The sequence below is a fragment of the Parasteatoda tepidariorum genome, chromosome 9 (genome assembly GCF_982258835.1).
Source record: "Parasteatoda tepidariorum strain Cologne lab strain chromosome 9, Ptep-v5.0, whole genome shotgun sequence".
NCBI lineage: Eukaryota > Metazoa > Arthropoda > Arachnida > Araneae > Theridiidae > Parasteatoda > Parasteatoda tepidariorum.
Window position 1 is genome coordinate 7659953 of NC_141763.1, and position 22304 is coordinate 7682256.

The 22304-nt window shown below is 27.3% G+C and overlaps 2 pseudogenes across 2 annotated transcripts in view; both read left to right on the forward strand.

Moving 5' to 3' along the window:
• Window positions 1–894, forward strand: part of LOC147803293 (ATP-binding cassette sub-family C member 8-like) — a 41352-nt pseudogene extending 40458 nt beyond the window's left edge. The window contains exon 20 of the transcript XR_015429017.1: window positions 772–894. The product of XR_015429017.1 is annotated as an ATP-binding cassette sub-family C member 8-like (transcript). The remainder of the gene's footprint in view (window positions 1–771) is intronic.
• Window positions 895–14015: 13121 nt separating this feature from the next.
• LOC147803294 (voltage-dependent calcium channel subunit alpha-2/delta-3-like) overlaps window positions 14016–22304 on the forward strand; it is a 49706-nt pseudogene continuing 41417 nt past the window's right edge. The window contains exons 1-6 of the transcript XR_015429018.1: window positions 14016–14210; window positions 17017–17147; window positions 17930–17993; window positions 19507–19657; window positions 20105–20179; window positions 21127–21216. The product of XR_015429018.1 is annotated as a voltage-dependent calcium channel subunit alpha-2/delta-3-like (transcript). The remainder of the gene's footprint in view (window positions 14211–17016; window positions 17148–17929; window positions 17994–19506; window positions 19658–20104; window positions 20180–21126; window positions 21217–22304) is intronic.

Sequence of the window (22304 nt, forward strand, 5' to 3'; positions counted from 1 at the left end):
CCTCCCATCTAATGTACATTTTTTAAATATTTTCTTATAAAACTACTGAAAATGTATATTAAGGGCAGACATAACGGAACACCCTGTATTTACTAAGAATATAACTCTAAGCTTACTATACTTACTAATGAATTCGCATATTGAAATTTTTTATTACCATTAAAAATTACTATTATCTAGTTTTAAGCACTTTTCCAAACATTCATAAATGGTTGCAAGAAATATAAAATGCTTAATTAATCTAATTTCAACTTTCAATTTTTAAAATGGGGTAGAATCTTTGTAATATTGGTGTGAAAAAGAATATATATGAAATATTTTAACAGCAAAACGATTGAAAAGAAACATATGTAAAGCTAAATTGTTTACGTTAATGAAAGCTGATTCTAAGTAAAAACGAATTTTAAGCGTCGACTGGAACTGTTTTTCCACAGCTTGGCCCATTTTCGATGCGTATTAATTTTCGGGGAGGACCGCTTTTCCATTTTGTTGACTTGTCAAAACTTTAAATAATCTTCGAAATTCCACAGATGGTAATCCAGTCGTAATTTTTTTGAAAAACGGGAATAAAACATTCTTTATAGATGTTAATATGGACTGAATAATATGGACTTAATATAGGACTTAGGATTAAGGTTAATATGGACAGATGTTAATATGACTTTCGATGACTGAAGTTTGTGTTCCTAACAATAATAATAAAGCTCCAAAAATTATAAATAAGTGTGTATTCAAAAAAAATAATAATGAATGCTTTTATTTATTTTTCAGAGTGAACAACTGGGCTTTGAGGTTTGGAAAGTCCATAGGTGGCAGTATACAAGCAACATGTCTACAAAAAATTACTAATGTAAGTGAAAACATTATTGCATGTTTAATACGAAACTTTTATTCTTGAATAATTTATTCAACTACAGTTTTAAATTTGGTATTTGAAATTTTATTGATTGCTTATAAAATTTACGAAAAATAAAACAAGTTTCTAAATTGTTCTAATTTTTTATCTCTGACGCAATTTTTCCTGGACTCTCTCCTTTCTCACTCTTCAGTATCTTTGTATCTGATAAATAAAATTTCTTCAAATGTTTGATAATAGCGCGAGTATGACGATCGTCCGTTGTTGAGTACTAAGTCATAATTTAACACATAGTAGTAGTACTTTATTTGCGTCGCATTAGAGTTGCACCAGTGGACCTTTGGCGACGGTCTCAGAAGCATCCCTGAGGATAATCCGAAGACTTGCCATTACAATTTTAATCCTCAGCTGAGGGATGATCCGATGAACTTGCCTATAGCCAGATGATCAGCGCATGAAGGATCGATACTACGCACACTCGGTACCTTCGCAGGTTGATCAAAGAGGTCACCCATCCGCTCACTGATCACTGTCAATAATGCTTTCGCTGACTTAATTTAAGGTTTAATAATTTCGTTTGCAAAATAAACCTAAAGTAAGTAAACAGTTTTCTTGGCATTAGAAACATTACTTTGAAAACCTGAAGGTTTTTATTACTTCATTTTTGACAATGATTCGAAAACTATATATTAAGAGTGGTTGTTACCGAGCACCTTGTTTGTACAATAATGTTAAAATGGCCAATTTTTATATCGCTTTTTTTCAGGCTATAAGAATTAACGGGATTTCACACAAATTTTTAGATCGATAAGCGAAACCATTAAACTCTGTTTTATTACATTATTCTTCACTATTTGAATTTTAATAATGATTTTATCTTCCTTCGTCTTGAATGTCATTCATTTATTAAGACTACGTTCAATAAAAATCTTTAATTCAGAAAGCAATTGTGCTTTTGTAAGCTCAATCAACCTTGTATCATTCATAACTCACATTTTGTAAGTGATTTTTGATGGGTTTGAACGTAGTGTCTTTAAAAAAAAATCCTATGAATATCCGGAGTTAAAACAAAAATTTTAAAAAAAAGGAATGAAAAAAGTTCAAGCGTTAGCAATTTTTATGAGATACAGATTTAATGATCCCTCTCTTTCGGTATTAAAATCCTATTATCTTTTTGCTCGCTAATGGACTTAATTTTAAAACAAAAAATATATATAAAAAATAAAACCTTCACAGTCACTTCTTGCTGAGTTTATTAATAACTTTGGATCCATTAACTTCTACATATTTTGGGATAGAAGATGGTGGTCCTTCTTTAATAAGCGAGAAAAAAAAATTATTTTTCATCCTTTCTATTTTCTATACAGTTATTTTAAAATTTATCTTCGTAAAGCACTATTAGAATTTTTTTCTAAATTCGGAGCTCAGTTATTTTTCAATCAGTTTTTTCTTTTTCAATCATTTTTTTTTTAAGTTTTTTTACAGTGACTCTCTCATTTTTTCAAAAATCATTCGATCAATTTTTCTTAAGAGCACTGGAAATTCTTTGATCAAATATATTTTTTATGAGGAAATAGGGTACATAAAATAGGTCTATAATTTTTCTTTTATATTTAGTACAATATATTTCGAAATTGCCTTCCTATAGGTTTTACGATTATTTCAAATCGACTATGAATTTCCTTACATCCTTTAAAGATGCACCATAGCTAATTTGCAAAGCATGCTAAACACTTTGTTCCATAAAAACTGATTTCAACTATATTTGACATGCTCATTTCATCATCAATATAGCTAGTCACATAGCCCAGTGTAGGCTAGTACCTTCTTTTAAGTTATCGGCCACAACGGCGTTTCTTTCTTTTTTTAATGCTTATGGGTTAGTTCCAATTATGGATAAATATTAAAATTTTTTGATTTTTATTCTTAACTAAAAGACTTAATGTTGTTTCTATATACGTAGTTTAAAATATTATAAACATTCATGTACCATACTATTTTTTTAACAAAAATTCGACCATTATAAATTAAATAATAAATTCTTATAAAAATGTTGTTTTACATAGAACTTTCTTAAGATCAACTAGTTTTATAATTGTATGCAACTAAATTTTCATTCGCTGAAATACAATAGATTAAAATAATTTCAATATTTAGTCGATTATCTTACAAATTATTGAACTGATGTTAATAAAATTGGATATGAACTTAGGTTAATGTAATGCAATAAAATATCTATTCAATAGTTGTAATCTACAAGCATAATTGTGTAAAACACTGGCTTGAATCAGAATTTATGAATTATTTATTGCAGAATCGAACAAGGGAAAAAAATATGTGAAGATACGATACGACTCACTCTTAGAGATAGAAATTGTTTAACATTGCAACTCCAAAAATGTAAATAAGCAGTATAGAACTTTCTATAAAAATTGGTCACAATTGTAAATATAATTATAATTATTGTTATAAGCTTTGAAATTTTCAGGCCCTAAATGGTTGTCGGAGAGGAAATGTGAGTTTAATTTCCTCCTTCAGAAAGTCCTAGGCATGTGCTCCATAGGTTTGAGATCTGGAGATCTGACTGAACAATTCATCCAGTGAATGTTTCTTGCTTAATTTTAAGAGAATCGTAGACCAGATGAACTCTGTAAGGATTCGTATCGTCTTCTATTAGAATAAACACTCTCTGCTGCACTCTCGAAAAGTAAACAAAAGGATTCAAAACCTAATCCAAACTCTAAAGTTCACTATTTCGTGATCAGCGGGAGTTCAACGTAATGCCTTCCCTGATTACTTTCTCAGATATTACTTGGCAGATAGCGAGTTCCTGGTTTAAATTCTTCATTCTTTAAGAGATATGTTGGAATCCGATAGCTGCTTTAAAAAAATTTAGAAATCAATCATCATCTTAGCGGAGGTTATGTGATCTAGGCAGACATCATGTAAATGGCCCACTTGAATTCAACCGAGGCACTTTTATTCATGTAGGTTATATGAATGAGGTCTTAAAGCTCTTGGAATTCGCAACTTTCCTCCGACCGTCATTCACAGCTTGAAAACAGTATTGATGAACTATTGGGCTCAAGTGCTACAGATTCTTCAACCATTTTAATTCTACTATGAAATCACTTTATTAGCCTGTACAATAAGGACCATATCCCCCCTATTAATCAATTTCTTGTTTAATTATGTAACAGGGTGGCCACCCACCTGGAAAACCTGGAATTATCAGGGAATTTTTTTTATACTGGGAAAAACCTGGAAAAATCAGGGAATTTTGAAGAAATGCTGGAAATTTTTTTAATTTCACTAATTTAAATTATTTACTAATTTTCTTAATTTAAATTATTCCATCCATTATACCCACTTTTTTTTTAGTATCTCCTAGCAGTTTAAATATCATCAACTTAGCAATACTTTGCTTGCATCAAAATTTGCTCCGTTACAGCTCTGTTAAACTAGAATGTCACATAAAATTCTCCCACTGTTGCTAAACGAATGTGGAAACCTTTGACCGCTATGGACTGTGCAATTTAGGAAAGATTGTCGTGGAGGTGGAAGAAGGGATTAGGATATTACCTTCTGTTTTTAAATTCTGTCCTTGGGCTGAATCCATTTATGACTTAAGTTTGTTCCAGTGATTTCGTGGTAATTTTTTTTCCATTTTGACAAAATGTTTTTGTATTTTTAAATTTATAAAATTCTCCAAAAATTAGTTGGTTATAATTTAATAATAATAGATTTTATATTGCACTCTTTTTCCTGAAAGCTTTTGTATTCCCATTAAAAGAAATCTGTGAATTATTTTTTCTCAGCAAACCAACCAATCACAAATTTTTTTTTACAATCGCTAACAGCAATGTTTATCGACAAATTGTTACAATTGTTGCATTAATGTTAATTTTTTCTATTTCATTTTAACCTTTTATAACATATTTTAATTTAAAAAGAAGGTTTTTTTAAGAACTAACTAGATACTAATATTTAATTTTACTCTTTTGTTGGTCAATATATGGTTTTTGATTCAAAATTTTGTACCAAACCATTAAAAAATGAATAAAAAACCTTGCCAAATTGTCAAAATAAATTTTTTTTTTTCAAGATATGTTAAAAAAAGAACATTTTGAATAAAATATTTTATATTATAGACACTTTTCTTCCCTACACTTTATTAGAATAAAGAAACTAAAACCTGGAAATTTTAAGATTTTTATCTGGAAAACCTGGAAAAATCAGGGAAATTTGAAATCTGATTTAAGTGGCCACCCTGTGTAAGCATTATTCCATATCTTATGACTTATAGTGAATGTAGCTTAACTACCACTGCAAATATTAAATACCAATTCACTAGTATATATGACATGTTAACTTGGTTCCACCAGAGGTACCTTTTGATAGATGAAGGTTGACAGAGTCTTAAGATTAAATCCCTTCAATGGTGACCCAGACGTGATAAAAGCATGCCAATATCGATGGTTGATTTTATAGTGGTAGTTACGCCACAAACGTTGCACACAATCATGATTGTGTATTATAACTGTTATATCATTCTTTTGTATTATTATAACCTATGCTCATGCCAAATTTCATTAAAATTTGTCAAGTCTGCCAATTTTATTAAAACTATCTGGAAGATGGTATGTGAACAAATTTGAAAATTGGATGTAACGTGCTCCATGGGTCAGCATGCATGGTGCGAAACACAAGTGACATCGCTAGCAGATATCCTACTAAATCTGATTCAACATGATAATAAAAACATGCCCACAAGGTGCTACGTTAACACGCCATGCACAACCACGTAATTAGATATAATCATGTGATTAGTTACAAGTACTCAACATCGGTGTAACTCCAGACATTTACACAAAAAGTGAAATTAACAATTCTGTGTCCCAAACTTTTGACCCCTCTCCTGTGTATTAACTATTGAAGTCATATTTGCTACACTGCAATTACCCCTCCACATATTTTAAGGAACAAAGAATTTATCAAAAAGACGTTACAATAATTGCAATATTTCTCTTTCTTTTATGCAGCATAAAAACCTTTTTTTTTCTTGGAATAACTCCAAAAACCATTCAAATGGTCCCAAAATTAACAATATGTATGAATTCGGCACCACAAAATACCACCATTTCCTTTGAGGGTTTCTTTTTACAATTAAATAATAATCCTTATAAAAATGGATTTAAAATATCAATCATTTTCATCACTACTTTATTTAAAAACATAACAGAATAATCATTTAATTCAGTGAAAATTAAAAATCAGGATTATATACAAAAGTATTATAATTATTAGTAAATGAACAATTAAATACAATCTGTAGATTTAATGTTACTTCTGCCAATAAACAAATTTTACTATAAAAATTCCAACATATGTGTTTCAAAAAGAGGAAAAAAAACTTTCAACCACTTCATGTTAATTTATTAATCTGCCTCCAGCTAATATTTTCCATTTACTTCAAATAATGTCGAATGCTGCACACCAATTAAAATGGTAAACTCAATTAGGCAAATTCGCTCATTTTCTAAATTGGCATTAATTTTTTTGCAATTATGAAGTAAGTTATTCACTCTTAAGTTTTCTTTTTTTTTTCTTCTTTATTTTTACTGTATCAACAACACTCGTTAAATTTAATTTTGCTGTTTTTTAAACCAGTTGAAGCATTTTGCTACTACGTCCAATCTAATTATTTTCTTTTCATTATCAAGATTCAAAAATTATGTATTTGAAAATTGAGATTGGTTGTTGTTAAATTTTTTTTTTAAAAATTCCTCTTATAAAATTTTCGTTTGCTTTTTATTTCATATTACATTATATACATTTTTAATTTATATTATGTTATAAACATTTTTATTTCATATTACATATATATTGATATTCTAGAAAGTTTTATTGCTGAGATTAGTCAGTAGAGCAATTTATATTGTAAACAGTAAAAGTCAATAACAATACAAAAAGCATTTTTTTTATAAGCTTAGACATAAAAATAGATCGGAAATAATAACCACCACTTAAATAATGCTGCTACTCAATGTGAATTATCTAATAGTATTTGTAACCAAACTTATTTAAATAATGGCATTATTGCTAATGATTTGATTCGACTTCAGAATGAATATTCGTACACTGTGATACCGTTGCAGTCTAGAACCGGTGGAATGAGTATCGGGACGGCTCTGTGGTTACCCAAGCGCTACCTTTGCTTTGCAACTTGGTAAACCAACAATAAAATAAATCTAAAATAGCACAGAAGTAGGCAACCGGAAAATTTCCATCATCAATACTTACTCAAAATAAACATTTGTATAAATTTGTATTAGAAATCTGTTTTTATTTGTTCTCATTTGAATTGCTTCAGATCGATCAAACTTTGAAATTGCTTCAGATAGCTATAGTATGAGCAAAAGTAATGGTACTTACTATGGTACTATGGTAATGGTACTATGAAAATGTTCTGATCAAAAAAAAAAACATTATAAGACTGTGTTCTAGTGGTCCTTCTAATTTTTCATTTTTGCGTCAATGCTAAATAATTAACGTTAACTAAGTTATAAATTTGACATAAGATGTATTTTTGAAGATGCATTCATTTTTTATCGTTACAATTAAGAATTTCCATAGTTGAAAGTTATAAAAAAAATATATTCTATGAAATCTGCACAATTTTTTCTGTTGGGACATTCAAAGTTTGACTCCAATGATATTAACTGTACTCTTCACCTGGAAAACATATTCTTAATTAGTTGTGCCTTATGCTAACCAAGACGTTTTCTGCCTAAGTTTTAATCTTTCTTAAATATTTACCTATACCAGAAAAAAAAAATATTTTCAACCCTATTTATTAAACATCAAGAATATTTTAAATCATGAAGACATGAATTTATGTTACATTTAGGGGATTCTGTAATCTATGTCTTAACTATTTTTTTTTAAATCGTTTTAAAAAAAAGTATAAGTTAATATTTAATCTTAGAAAAATATAATAATCTTATGAATCACTGTTTAGGAAAACCAAACAAAAACATCAAAACCTGCTTGCAGGAGAAAGCTGTGAAACTTAAAGCAATTACCAGAAAATATTTTCATCTAGTAATCAAACTGTTTTATATGTTCTTCCTTATGAGTGATTTATCAAATTTTGATAATATTTTTTTTTCTTTGCTTAAATATAAACTTGAGACCCATAATGTATATACATTTACTTACTTTTGATTAAGATTCTAAAAGTATATACTGGAGGCTGTGCTTATTTAGTGTCTCTAATAATTACTAAATCCTCTAAGAGTTAAATAGAGCAAAATTATTCAAAAATATTTCTGTGGTGCTGTTCTTTTCCATTGAATGACAAAGGGAATTTATTTAAAACAACAACTAATTATTAAGATTGTTAAATTTTACAATACATCTCTTTTTGTGTTATTTAAATATTCATTCTCTCAGAAATTTAATGACTTAGGTGCTACAGTAGATGCTACAAAAATGATTGAAGAAATGCGAGTGGACGTTCAGAACGTCTTATCTTGGAAAAAACTAGCAGTAACTATTTAATATATTTTATAGCACTCCTTTCCTTTATTTCCAAAGCTATATTTGACTACAAACGGGACGGAACTTATGTCGGATTTTTATCATCATATTTTATGCTCTTAATGGAAAAAAGTTTAGAGGAATACTTAATTACTTACCTTTTATTAATTTACATGGATTTCCTTTTTTATTAAAAGAGAAAATTGGAAAAAGTATAATTTTTGAAATTTATTTCTATTCCAAAAAATTAAATAATCATTCATTTCTATACCTACATCATCATAACTAGGCAGCGGATTATGTGCACTAAAAAACGGACAAAATATGCATGCAAATATGCACTAAAAAACTTGAATATATGCTCTCAAAACTAGAAATATGCATTTAAAATAGAAATTAAAAGTTCAACTTATTTAAATACTTCTACCAACAAGTTTTCCAACAAACACAGCTAAAACATTTTTTTGTTAAAAGGAAGAAAACCAAAATATTTCTTACTTGAATCTACACATTTCTGAAGAAAAAGCCTAAAACTGAAGTATGATAAATGAGAGAAGAAAAATCATCGCATTTTCGGGAAAGATTTTATTAAACTGAATAATTTTTGTTGCAATACACAACTAAGTGTTTTTCCAAATTTTCAAGGGTGAATTGATGTCGTCGGTCATTTAAGATCATTTTGAAAGTAGAAAATGACCTCTCTACGTCAACCGATGTTATTGGACAAAACTTGTACAATTCCAGTGCTATTCAGTGCTTGTACAAAAATTTCCAGTGCTGCTGCAGATTTGACCATATACGGAGCGGCATCACTGACAAAAATCAAAACATCTTCAGAACCATCTCTATCAGGCCATAATAATCTGATAGAATCATTGACAAACCATGCTATGGTTGAATGATTGACTTTTTCAAGGGCTTTGCTTGCTAGAAGATGTGGTCGAGTAGGAATATTATCCATTTTTTCACAAATGAAATGAGCAATATAGCGACCGCACTTATCTGTCGTCTCATCGACTTCAATCCATATAGGGCCATCTCCAATATCTCGTCGAATATCATCCAGTTCTTCGTTATATATCGGTTGAAGGTAGTTCTTTCTTAAAGTCGATTAATCGAGAATGATCTAATTGGTACAATATTTTTTTAAAAACTGTCTTAAGTTTGGATTATTTAACTTTTTTAAAGGAATATTGCTGCTTACTAAGGCTTTGCATAAATCACTAGAAAAATCACTTTCCTTTTTAGCTGCTTGAACAGGAATAGTTTATAAACTTTGAACAAATCCTTTTGTATTCTGCTTTTTCTTCGCGGACTGAGCATTAGTCTTTATATGTTGATCGATTTGGTACTTTTTTTCACAGGAAATGTGTTTTTGACAAATCACACAAAATACTATTTCCCCATCGGTCGTAAAGTCCTTCCCATAGTCCGAAATCCATGTCTTCATTAAATTTGATTTAGTCGACTTAATTTTTGGCATATTATAAAATTCAGCAGTCAAAAATCACGTTCGAAGCTTCACTAACTACGTATTCAACTGATGGATGTCGAAACTGTCTATCTATCGGATGGACTATCGAAATATGTTAGAATAGCAGCTCTCTCCGAAAATGTATTCACTCCACCTTTCAACTAATCAATCACAGGAAAGGGAGGTCATTTTCTACCTACCACAGAAGCCTTATTTTTCCCACACAGATTGACAATTATTTATTCCAGGAAAAGGCATCCCTTCATAGAATATCTGACCATCCCTTTCTGAGGTTTCTATGACGAATGTCTGTTTGGGTGAGCCCTTTGTACCCCCTTCCCGACACGCACCTCATTTCTACATCTTTTTCACGTGATTGCAATCACCCCCAGCAACATCAATCCAGCTGACCCTTTCAGGTGATAAAGAATGACAAAACAAAATTTAAAGCGTTCCTTATACTAACGTAAAAAGAATAGTGATATGGTTTTAGGAGGGAAAAGCCATAAAATGCTGAAAATATGCAGTTATAAGAGCAAATATACCTTTTTATGCATTTATTTGCACAAATGGCAAAAAGTGCTAAAATATGCAATTGCATATGCACGTATGCAATTGCATATTATCCGCTGTCTAATCATAACTTTTGAAGCAAACCTACTTATGTCTGAAAAATTGGTTTTGACCTTACATGAGTGGGATTGTTATGTTATGGAAATCTGTGTTTGCAAATAGCAAGTTAATATAAATATGGCTTCATTTGTAAAAAATAAAAATAAATTATTTGGGAACAGTGAACTAGTGAAATACTCAAAGAATATGTGCATGTTAATGCAATTGAAGGGAACATATTTTACTCTATGAATTCTCATAGTACTTCATTGTTATGTACTTCATTGTTGTCTCTAATCCTTTTCTGAATTTCATCAAGTTGTTGACATTTAAAAAGTTGATAACAGTCAAAAGATCTGATGTTATGTTCTTTCTTGTAAGTTCAATTTAGTTTTCTAAACCATCATAAGTATAGGTGAAAATTAAGTTCTCTAGCAGAGTTCATGACACCCGGTGGCTGAGTGGTCGCGCTCCCGCACCACAGGTCCTGGGTTCGATCCTCAGTCCAGGCAACTCAGTTGACTCAGCCTTACATCCCTTCAGTGGGTCGATAAATGAGTACCAAGCATGCTTGGGAACTAAAAACTGGGGGTTCCGCGTTTGGCTGACAACCTGGCCGGAACAACTGCTCCTGCACCCCAGAGCCCAAAGTCAAGAAAGCTGAGGTAGTCCTTGGCTATAGTCCTTGGAACTACAAAAAAAAAAATAGCTTTTTTGACCACTGATTTTGTTTTATTTATATATGTTTACAGTTTACAGAATTACAATTATTTTTCACTTGTATTTAATATGCACTTAGATCGTTAAGAATAAATTTGTGTAAAATTTGGAGTATTTTACTTTCTTATGAAAATTTAACACTTTAAAGGAAAAGTAAGCTATTATAATACTATCAATCCTGAAAAGATATTATGTCCTTTATTTTAGTTACATGAAAAAGAAAGTTCTATTTATATTAAATTAGTACAATATTAAATTGGCTATTTCAAATAGCTTAGACAATAATATAAACGTTTTATAACAAATTTACAAGTTTGTAATTTTCTAATATAATATTTATTATTGCTGTACATCATTCAACTTTCCTATTTAAACCTTTCCAACTGACGTAGTAAAACCTTGATTATCAAAATTACCAATTAATTTGTAGTTTATAACATTTTACTAAGTGTACAAACTCTGATTTATTATGAAGGTGCTATACCTGAAGCTAATAATAAAAAGAGTCATAAGTATAATTAAATATTGCTTTTTAATACTAAATCACCATTCATATTTTTATGCTTTATAAATTGTAGATGTTAGATGATTTGAACATTGTAATTTATATGAATAATGATTACTGATTAAGCATTGGAACAGTAATTTTTGAGTGGAAATCAGAATATAGTTAAAAATTATTGTTGAGTCTTTAGCAAACTTATCAAGTAGGTTTGGTAGCAAATCAAGAAATGTCTGGAATAATTCGGGTACTACTGTTCTTTTATTTCTTGCAGAAAAAAATTAAACTTAAAATGTATGTATTCATATTTTATGCCTTATGTGGATTTTTTTTCCCTTTCTCAGCGAATTGCAGAAGTGGCAGAACATGCAGCTGCTGGATATCAATTTGGTGAAAATGTTAAAGTTAGTAATAGTTACATTTTTCATTATTGTTCCATGATTATTTCGAATGTTTATTAGGCTTCTTTCTTGTTTCTTGTTTTAAACTTAAGCACATTATTATAAATTCATTGAAAAATTTATATAAAAAAAAAAAAAAAAAAAAAAAAAAAAAACGTGTTAAGAAGTTAGTGTTCACTAACTTTAAATAAAATAAAAACTGATTATTAAGTTTAAATGTTAATTTTCAGCTGACTTATCATTATTTTATCTCCTATATACTTTTAAATGACCAATTTAAATTTATTAAAAAATTTTGAACTCCCTTTTATGGCATTTTAAGCATTAATTTATCATTTTAAAAGCTTTTAGAGAAATTAGAATGATTTTACATTTAAAAAAAATTATTTAATTGAAATTAAAAAAGTATTTTCTGATTCTAAAAACTTTTTTTAAAAGAAAATAAGGATCTTCTCAAGTTTATTTCCCCAGTCACTTTGGTTTTAGATTCTTGGATTAGGCTTCTTTGTATCTTGTTTCAAACTTAAGCACATTATTATAAATTCTTTGAAAAATTTATGAAAAAAAACATGTTAAGAAGTTAGTGTTCACTAACTTTAAATAAAATAAAAACTGATTATAAAGTTTAAATGTTAATTTTCAGCGGACTTACCATTATTTTATCTCCTATATACTTTTAAAAGACCAATTTGAATTTATTAAAAAATTTTAAACTCCCTTTTATGGCATTTTAAGCATTAAAACTGCTAAGTATTTTTTTTTATCATTTTAAAAGCTTTTAGAAAAATTAGAATGATTTTAACTTTAAAAAAAATATATATATTTAATTGAAATTAAAAAAGTATTTTCTGAATCTAAAAACTTTTTTTAAAAAAAGAAAATAATGATCTTCTTAAGTTTATTTCCCTATTCACTTTGGTTTTAGATTCAATAAATATTTCTTGAAAGTATGGAGAAAAGTTAATTCAGCTGGTATTAATTTGACACCTTAGGGCAAATAAAAACAAAGCTTCAGCAAATATGCTAAAAAAAAATTTAAAGAAACATAAGCTGAGTGGGCTAATATTTTTATCTTGAAAGGATTTAAAGATTAGATCGGAAATGCCTAAAGGCATTGGTAGAAAATTGATGGTACTTTTTATATTAAAGTCCTTGTGTATTTATTATGTAATTAAAATATCGGTTATAAGGAGCTTAATTTTTATACCATGCACATTTGGAACAAAAATGTTGAATAAAAAATATTTCTTGCATTGTCATATGTATGTATTATGATGCTTATGGATATTTTAATAGATAAATCTTTATTTGTGCTTCCTGAAATGAAAAAGCTTCTTTGTTTTATTTTAAAACATTTATTGTATGTTTCTTAAATGTTTCTATCTCTTTTTATTTTATTAATATTATTTAAGCATTGTTATTCTACATTTAAAAAAAGTGTTGCTTTATTTAACATTAAATTCTATTTAAGGATGATATTTATCCAGCATATATCTCTTTTAACAAACTTTTATTTCGACTTAGGAATGTCTCTGTTTCGCAGTAAAAAAAAATATCCCTCCTATCTTTTATCGGCCTTTGCAAAGCTTGTTCTCTAAATGTTTTGAGATTTACAAGTTAATTTTTAGCAGCTGATTTACGTGTTTGAGGGAATTTTGAGTTAAGATTTTTTTTTTTTTTAATTTGACTTTATTTACCTGATATTTTTACTTTATTTCCCTGTTAACATATGTGATTAGTTTGATAAAATTTAAGAAGAAAAAAAGAAATCAAATTCGAGAGCTAAACACAGCATTTATGAAGGGTTCAAATATTGTTTTTCCACACATTCTGTTTAATGATGCTTTATTAAGTTTATTAAATAAAAAACAAACCATATACAATAAAATAAATTTTTGTCATTTCAACATGAATATTATAATGCTCGAATGGAAGAGGTTGAAGTAGAAAATAATGAAATTGATTCTAATGATGTAGTAACTAAAAGAAAGCCCAAAAAGAGCATTAGAGATCTAGATATGAAACCGCACAGAAATTTTGCTAATGCTCCTGTAAATTTTAAACATAGCTCTGTTCATGTACCTACAAATGTTTATGATAAAGGTAATATAAACATTCCGCATTTTTTAACTGAAGTTTTTTAAATAAATGTTGTTGTTTTTCCTACACATAATATTGTAGTCATCTCTACTTTATTTTACATGTAACTGATTATAAAAAAAAAAACATGTAACTTACATTAAAGAAGTAAAAATCATTAATAATAATTTTTATTTCTTATATATAAACAGATTTTACTGCCTGTCCACCGTTGGAAGACTATTTATTTTCAAACAACTTTTGTGACTGGAATATCATTTTGCTAAACGATCCTCATTGGCACAAAGCTTTCTTCCAGCTTACTATCATTGCTTTTATCTTCCTTTGGTTTTAGTTTTTACTAAGGATGTAATTAACGGATATGGGAGAATTTCGGTCCTTTTGCGTAATATTCGGTTGGCCGAATACTTTGCCAAATATTCGGCAAAGTATTATCTAGAAATTTATTTTTCAATAAAATGTTTCTTTTTTTTTTCTTTTTTTTTTTTTTGGAAGAGGAAGGGTAATTTGAATAGATTTAATAAAGAATTATCTGAAATCGAATTTCTTACTAAACATTATTTAAAGATATTTTTACGAATATTTGTAAGTTCAAATTAAGTTAATTAGTTAGTATATTTTCTGAAAGACATATGGAAAAACGAAATGTGAAGAATCGCAACTAGATTACTTTATACTGAACCATGAGCTTTGTAATGCAGATTTTTTTTTTTAAATTTATTTGTTTACATTCAGGCAAATCAGTTTTGTCGTGTTTTAAAAATTTTGTGTCGTAAAAATTGAGAACTTTTTCTTAATTTTTCATTTTTGTCTTTTTTTCTGTATTAACTATAGCAGAGCATTTTAACAGTACATTTCCAATAAACTTAATTCTTTTATTGTCACTTTTTTCCTGTACAATGAGACAGATAACCAATGACATGGAAAACTATTATTCTCAACGTTAAAGTTATATTTCAGAATTAAGAAGAAAAAACATTTCTGCTTCTCTTTTGCTAACTTTCATTTTTATCATCGTTTTTATTATTACAGCATTTTTTAAGAGCATCTCTAATGAACGTTATTCTTTTATGGTCACTTTTTTGTAAAAAAGTTAAATTGAGATTTTTAGTATTAAATCTTTCATTTAAAAATTAGAAAAATTTTTGTTTTGGCTTCTATCTAGCTTTTTCAAAAATATTTTTGTTTTTATTATGGCACGACAATTAAGAGTATTTCTATTAGTCTTTTAAACTTCATTTTTTCTTGAAAATAAGGTAATTGGAAAACTGAGATGCTTAGCTTTAAAATTTTCTTTCAAAAAGTCATCGAATTTTCTTTGAGAAATCATCGAATTTTATTTTTTTGGTTTTGCTTTTTTCTATAACCTTTTTTTATATGGGCGTTTTTATGATACTGGTGCTTTTTTAAAAACGTTTCTGATAAAGTTTTTTTCTCTTTCAATGTATTACAGATAATTTTTTCTGGAAAATATTATTTTTAGCATTAAAATTTTGTTTTAAAAATGAAGACAATATTTTTTTTCTATTTTTTTTTCAACTTTGCAATTTTAGTTTTTTTAATAGCTGTTAGATAGTTTTTTTTTATCTTAAATGTTTTTAATTATTTTAATATCTAATTATCTTTATTATCTTAAGCATTTTTATTGAAGTTTTTTTTCCTTTACCCCATACTTATAATACGGCTAAATATTGATTATTTTTCAATAAGGACTAAACTTATTTATGTATAAAAACTATCATTTATTAATAATTTAAAAGAAGGTTACTATTTGGGCGCCGAATATTCGGTATTTGGCCAATATTTTTGCCCGAACATTTGGTATTCTGCCAAATCATTATTCATTACATCCTTAGTTTTTACATAACCACTACTTTAATTAAATGACTTTAATTAAACGTCTTTTGACTTTCAATTAGCTTATTCTTGTTATAGTAAAGACTGTTGTCATATTGTATTTATTTACCAATTGAACTTACTCAAAAAATTTTGCTACCAATTGCAATGGTATGTTACTGGTACTTTTGAATTTAAAATCTTTTAAACTAAGCTACCTGTACTCTACTATAATTTAACTTTCAATAATCTTCAAATGGTGGTAGAGAGATTACTTTTGTCGTAATTCGTTAATAATTAAACTTACTTGAAAACTTCTACCTCCAATTAAACTGGTACGTTATTGGTACTTATAAATTAAAAAATAAAAAACTTTTAAACTTCCTTTAAAATTATTTATTCATACCATGATTTAACTTTCATCTGTCTTCTTAGGTATAACGGGCTGTATATTTCTGCCTTATTTTCTTTATGCCCTAATTAAATTTTCACAAAATCTTTTTCTACTAATTTACTACCTAAGGAATAAAAAATTATAATCAAGTTTTTATCAAAAATTATAATCAAGTTCAAAACCTGATTAACTTAAGAAACTGTTTTGTCCTATGACTCTATAATAAATTGTAAATGTAAAAAAATATTTTATTATTTCTTTTGTTATAATCTGCAAATTTCCATTTTCACTTAGTTATCTTCAAATGGTTGGACTTGAATAGCCATAAATATTAGGCATAATAAAATGTTACTTCTTGATTAGTTTGTAATTTTTATTTTATTAAACAAAATCATCTCTTTTTTTTTTTTAAGCTGTGTCTTTTTCAATTTATTTGATTTTTGAAGAATGTTTTAACTATTTTTAAAGCTTCTCAAAAGCTTCTTCTTTTGGAATTTTTTATTTATCTATTTTATTCATAGTAGTTAGAACTATTTTTTTTAGTGGATATTTTTGTTACATTGCTATTTTCATATTTAGATCCCAAGGTTCTCAACTCCATAAATGGTCAGAATATCTCACTCCTGCATTTCGAAATAATCTTGCCGTTGATCCATTCTTTAATTGGCAATATTTTGGGAGTAATACTGGTTTTTTATGCACATTTCCTGGTAAGGAAAAATTTATGGTCATTTTTTTAATAAATAAGACTTATTCTTGTGGGGGGAAAAATATGTAATGTTAACTTTTAGCCAGTTAAGTTTTTTGAAAATATGATTTAAAACCTGGCAATAAACTTAGACTTTAAAATAACTATTGTGTGTAAAGCAAAACAATTCCCTTCTCTTATTGGTATTATTTTTTTTTCATGTGTGTGTGTATATGTGATTAAAAAGTAAATTTCCCCTAAAATTGTCCCTAAATATTTTACTACTATCATATTATATTGATTTTGCATTAAAAAATAGCTGCAATTAGCTATTGTTGATTAAATAAACGCTGAAACTGCAACTGTCATCAATTCAGAAGACCATGACAAATTATTTTGTTGGATACTTTTTTTAAGTGCAGAAGCATTTAACTATAGTTATAATTGATGTATTCCTAGTTTAAAAATGGAAATAGTAAACTAGTAAAATTGACCATATTAGTCTCTGATAACTTATATCTAATAATGTCACTTCATGTTTTTTTAAATTATCTAATTTTTTTGTGTTTCTTTTATACAATTTTTTTTTAATTAATTGTACTCAAATGTAATTAATAAGTGCTTTATATTAGTTAACTAGTTTTTTTTGAGTAATACTGTTTCAATTTATCTTTATTTCAGATCCAATCTCTGCAATATAAAAAATTAAAAAAATCATAAATTTTTCCATTTTGTTAGGCAATTAATTATTGTTACTATTTTTAAGCTATCTTCAGTTTCAAAATTTTTTCTTCATTTTTACAGCCACTACTTGGGTGAAAGAAGGCAGGGAAAAGCCAGACATTTATGATTGCCGAACTCGCTCTTGGTGAGATTTAAAATTTTGATGAGAAATCTAAATATGTATTTTTACAGGGTTCCCAGAGGTTTTAATTTTAATAAGTGGTGACAAATATTAAATAATGTCACTTAATAATGGTGTTACTTTATTTAATTATTCTCATAGCATCATTATAAGTTATTTTACATTTCCCATGTTTCAACCTTTAGTATTATGCTTCATGGATGGGACATAGTCATCATTCCTTCCATGAAGTATATTAGTATAGCACTATATATGAATATTAATATAGGGCAATACCATCCTTTATATCTTTGCAGTCTTCAGATGTATAAAACTTTAACCTAGTTTAATAAAATCAAGCAGTTCTACTAATATTTACTAACCTTTAGAAATGTAATTTTTTTTTAAAAAAAGAATTAAAACATGGCTTTTACAGTTTTTACATATCGTAACGTCTGGTTTTTGTTTTGTTTTTTTTTAAACTTATGAAAGATACTATAGATTGGAGTAAATATAAATGATACTAAAAATTGATTTAACAAAAATTACTCAAACTGCTTTTTTTTCTAAACTGAGCTGTATAGTTTTAAAATCCTCAAATCTGATATTTGTATATCGTGAAATTACCCTATTGCAACTAACTATGAGAGAAATGCATTAGTTTGTGAAAAAAATGAAAAGGTTTACAAAACTGTAGCTTGTAATAAGGTATTCGTCGACCACAATTTTCTATTTTTTTTATGAAACTGATGTATATATGTATAATTGGAAGAAACCTAATATTTCAAGTATAACTATTTAGATTGCAGATCAAAATGTGTAAAATTTAGGAAGTTTTCTTCAAATGCAACAGACATGCAAATGTAGCTTACAAGGAGTGCCAACTTAAATTTTTCAGTTTTAGTTTGCAACCGACTTAATATCAGTTTGATTCACATTTAACGTATGTTATCTGTCTTTGTTTTAAAGATTAAGTTTCTTTACCTTCATGCAGATCTCTTTATTGCTTTTCGCTATTTAAAAGTTCTTTAAATAAGTAAGATAGTGTTAATTGAACATATTTTGTGCATTTATATAAATGTGTGTATATATATAAATTTTGTTAGTGAATCAGCCTCTCACACTGCCTTTTTTTATGCTATTGTATTGATATATTTTGTTTTTGTTATATTAATGTAATATTAGACAGCACTAGGTTTGCAGCTATAATTGTTTGAGCTTATTACTAGATTATATCTTTTTATTGTTAAATTTAAATTTACTTTTTTAATTGTCAATAATTTTTACTTTTTTTAATTTACAATAGTTTTTTCTTTTTTTCCTTAAAATTCTCCCTTTTTTTGTTTGTTTCCTTGTTCTCTTTGTGTTTTTAACCTACATTATGGGTTCTATGTACTTGCAGCTTATGCACAGTTAATAAAATCTTAATTTTTCTTTCAAACTTTCTCTTTTCTTTTATTTGTCTCTTATGTATATATATATATATTCAAGTTAACTGTATCCTCTGTTTTCTGATATATTTACTTTGTATTTTCAGGTATGTAAAAGCTGCAGTCTCAGCAAAAGACATAGTTATACTTGTTGATAGTAGTGGATCTATGACAGGAATTAGAAAAGAAATAGCAAGGAATGTTGTGGCTGATATTCTTTTAACATTAACAGAAGATGGTTTTGTCACTATTCTTGGTGTAAGACAACTTTGTATATTAATTAGAATTATTAAAAATTTTTTTTCTAGATTTCATTTAATCTTTGTTAATAACTTTTAATCCAAAAATGTACTAATGATAAGTAATGGATCATCTAGAATAATTACTGTGACTAAAAATATATAAAGATTCCAAAAATGCTTTATAAGTTTTTGCTCATTTGTCTAAATTTATTTTTATCATTTTCTGCGATATTTGAAGCATTTATTCTATTATCATAAATGTCTATTATGCTTTAAAAAATAAGTGCTTGTTACTTATGTTGTCAATTTTAAACTTGTCTACTATTTTCTGTTATTGCTATTGGTTCATAAATTTATCTTTATTGTTTAAATTATTTTCATTATGCAAACTAGAAAATTAAGAAAAATAAGAATTGTTCCTAAAGTTTTGATTATAATGAATGATAACTATGTTCATCCCTAGTTTTCGGACGAAATCACTCCTGTTGTTCCTTGCTTTGAAAATGCTTTGGTCCAAGCAAATGAAGAAAATATACGAGTATGAGAGTTATATTATTTACATGAAATTTATTTGTATATTTCAATTATAAATCTGTCTTTTTTTTTAATGAATAATGTTTTGAAACTGTTTGTATGTTTTTTAACTGTTCACATTTTATGTATTTTAACTGTTCACATTTTATGTATTTATCATTTCATTAGTCAATTTTTTAGCACGTCAAAAAAAAGTTTTTTGCTTTAGCAGAAGTTCTTATAAATTTCTGTTTCATGAGAGATATTTGGATCTATCTTTCATTAAAATTCAATGTATAATGTAATTTTTATTCCACAGCTTATTCATTTATCTGATTTAACTTATTTCATATCTTTATACACAATTAAATAAATAAAATGCGGTGTTTGATATATGAATTTAAAATCAAAATTTCAAACCAAATATTCAGAGAGCATTTCTAACTAAAACACCTCTATATTCTCTACTTTTTTTTCTCTATTTAACATATTTTCTATTGTACAATTCAATCAGTTGTATAATTTAGCATATTGTTACCTTATATTTATAAATTATGCTATTTTAACTAACACTATCCTGTCTATGAAGATAGTCTTAGCTGTCTGTGTAAGATAAGATAGTATTAATTTGCTGTTAATTAATTGGATGGCTGGGACTTCTCAACTAAACTACAATTCACATCTCAATCTTAGTTGAATATTTTTTGGGATTGTGATTGCTTTGAAATTCTTGATCATTTGAGTGCTCAACTGTTCAATTTCTTCATTTAAAAATGTTATGAAAAAGAATTTTTTTTAATTAAATTCATAACAATAAGCCATGTGTCACTTTTTTGAAGAACAAAAATTTAGTCTTAAATTTTTCTTTCAAATTGGTTTTCTCTTAATGCATGTTATGTCATGAAGTTAAACAATATTTATGTATTTATTTTTTGTGATACATACCATAATTTTAAATATCATACTTTTTAGAAATTTATGAAGCATATGAAAAAAATGGAGACAGCAAATATAGCAAATTTTACATTGAGCTTGATAACAGCCTTTGAAGTTCTCCAAAAAGTAAGTTTCATATGTTTTAAAATTAAATAATATTATCATTTGCTTGCTGAAATTATCATTGAAACTAATATTTTGTGCAGTGATTGATTTGTAATTTTTTTCCCTCTGAAAACAGATATAAACATGAAATATCTGTTTTCAATGGTTGTGAATCTATCAATTCTATAATGAATAAGTGATAAAATATTTCAATTTTATAATACTGTGATATAATAAGTGATATTTTTCCTGAAATTTTTAGCATATTTTGTGTGTGTTTTCTTTTGATCAGAACAATAAATATGTAACTCATATTACTTTTACAAAAACCTCTAAAAAGTTTGATGGAAATTTATGAAAATTGATATTTTAAAAATTAGTGTATCTTTTAGCCTCAATAGTATTATTTCACTCTCTGTTTTATCTTTTTTGTCCATTTAATTCTCCTTGTTTTAACCTAACAGCCTAACATTCTCTGTTCACAAATATATATGACTAAAATTTCATCTATCCCTTTTAACTGTCAATTCTAAACTCCAATCAACATAAGACATAGTTTAATTCCTATCAAACTAGTTTCTCACTGCTAGAAATCGTGAAATTAATGCCATGCAAAATAGTGTATCATGAGAAACTTTATTCTCAAATTTTCACGGTGATAAAAAGTTGTCCATGTGGTTTTAAATTTATCAACAAAAAAAATTTTTATCTCTAAAAATATTACTTATATAATCTATTATATATAATTCTCTTACGTGGCTCCCAAATTTTGGCTGTATTTCTTTTCCGCCGGTTGCAACGTTTGCTTTATTTTGTTTACGTTTTGAAAACACCAAAGCATTCTGCCTTTTAATGATGTGTTTCTGATCTAATATATATAATTCTCTTACGTGGCTCCCAAATTTTGGCTGAAGTACTTTGTACAACTAAATAAGGTTCTTTTCACAACACTTATATATTTACTTTATTTTCTTCATATATCTATTTTCTTCATAATTCTGTTAGGTTAAAAAACATTTTGCTAAAAAAATAACGAATTCTAAAAGAAATAAAAATAAACAAGTTAAAAAATAAAAATGCTGTTGCCAGCCATAGAATTTTTTGAAAGT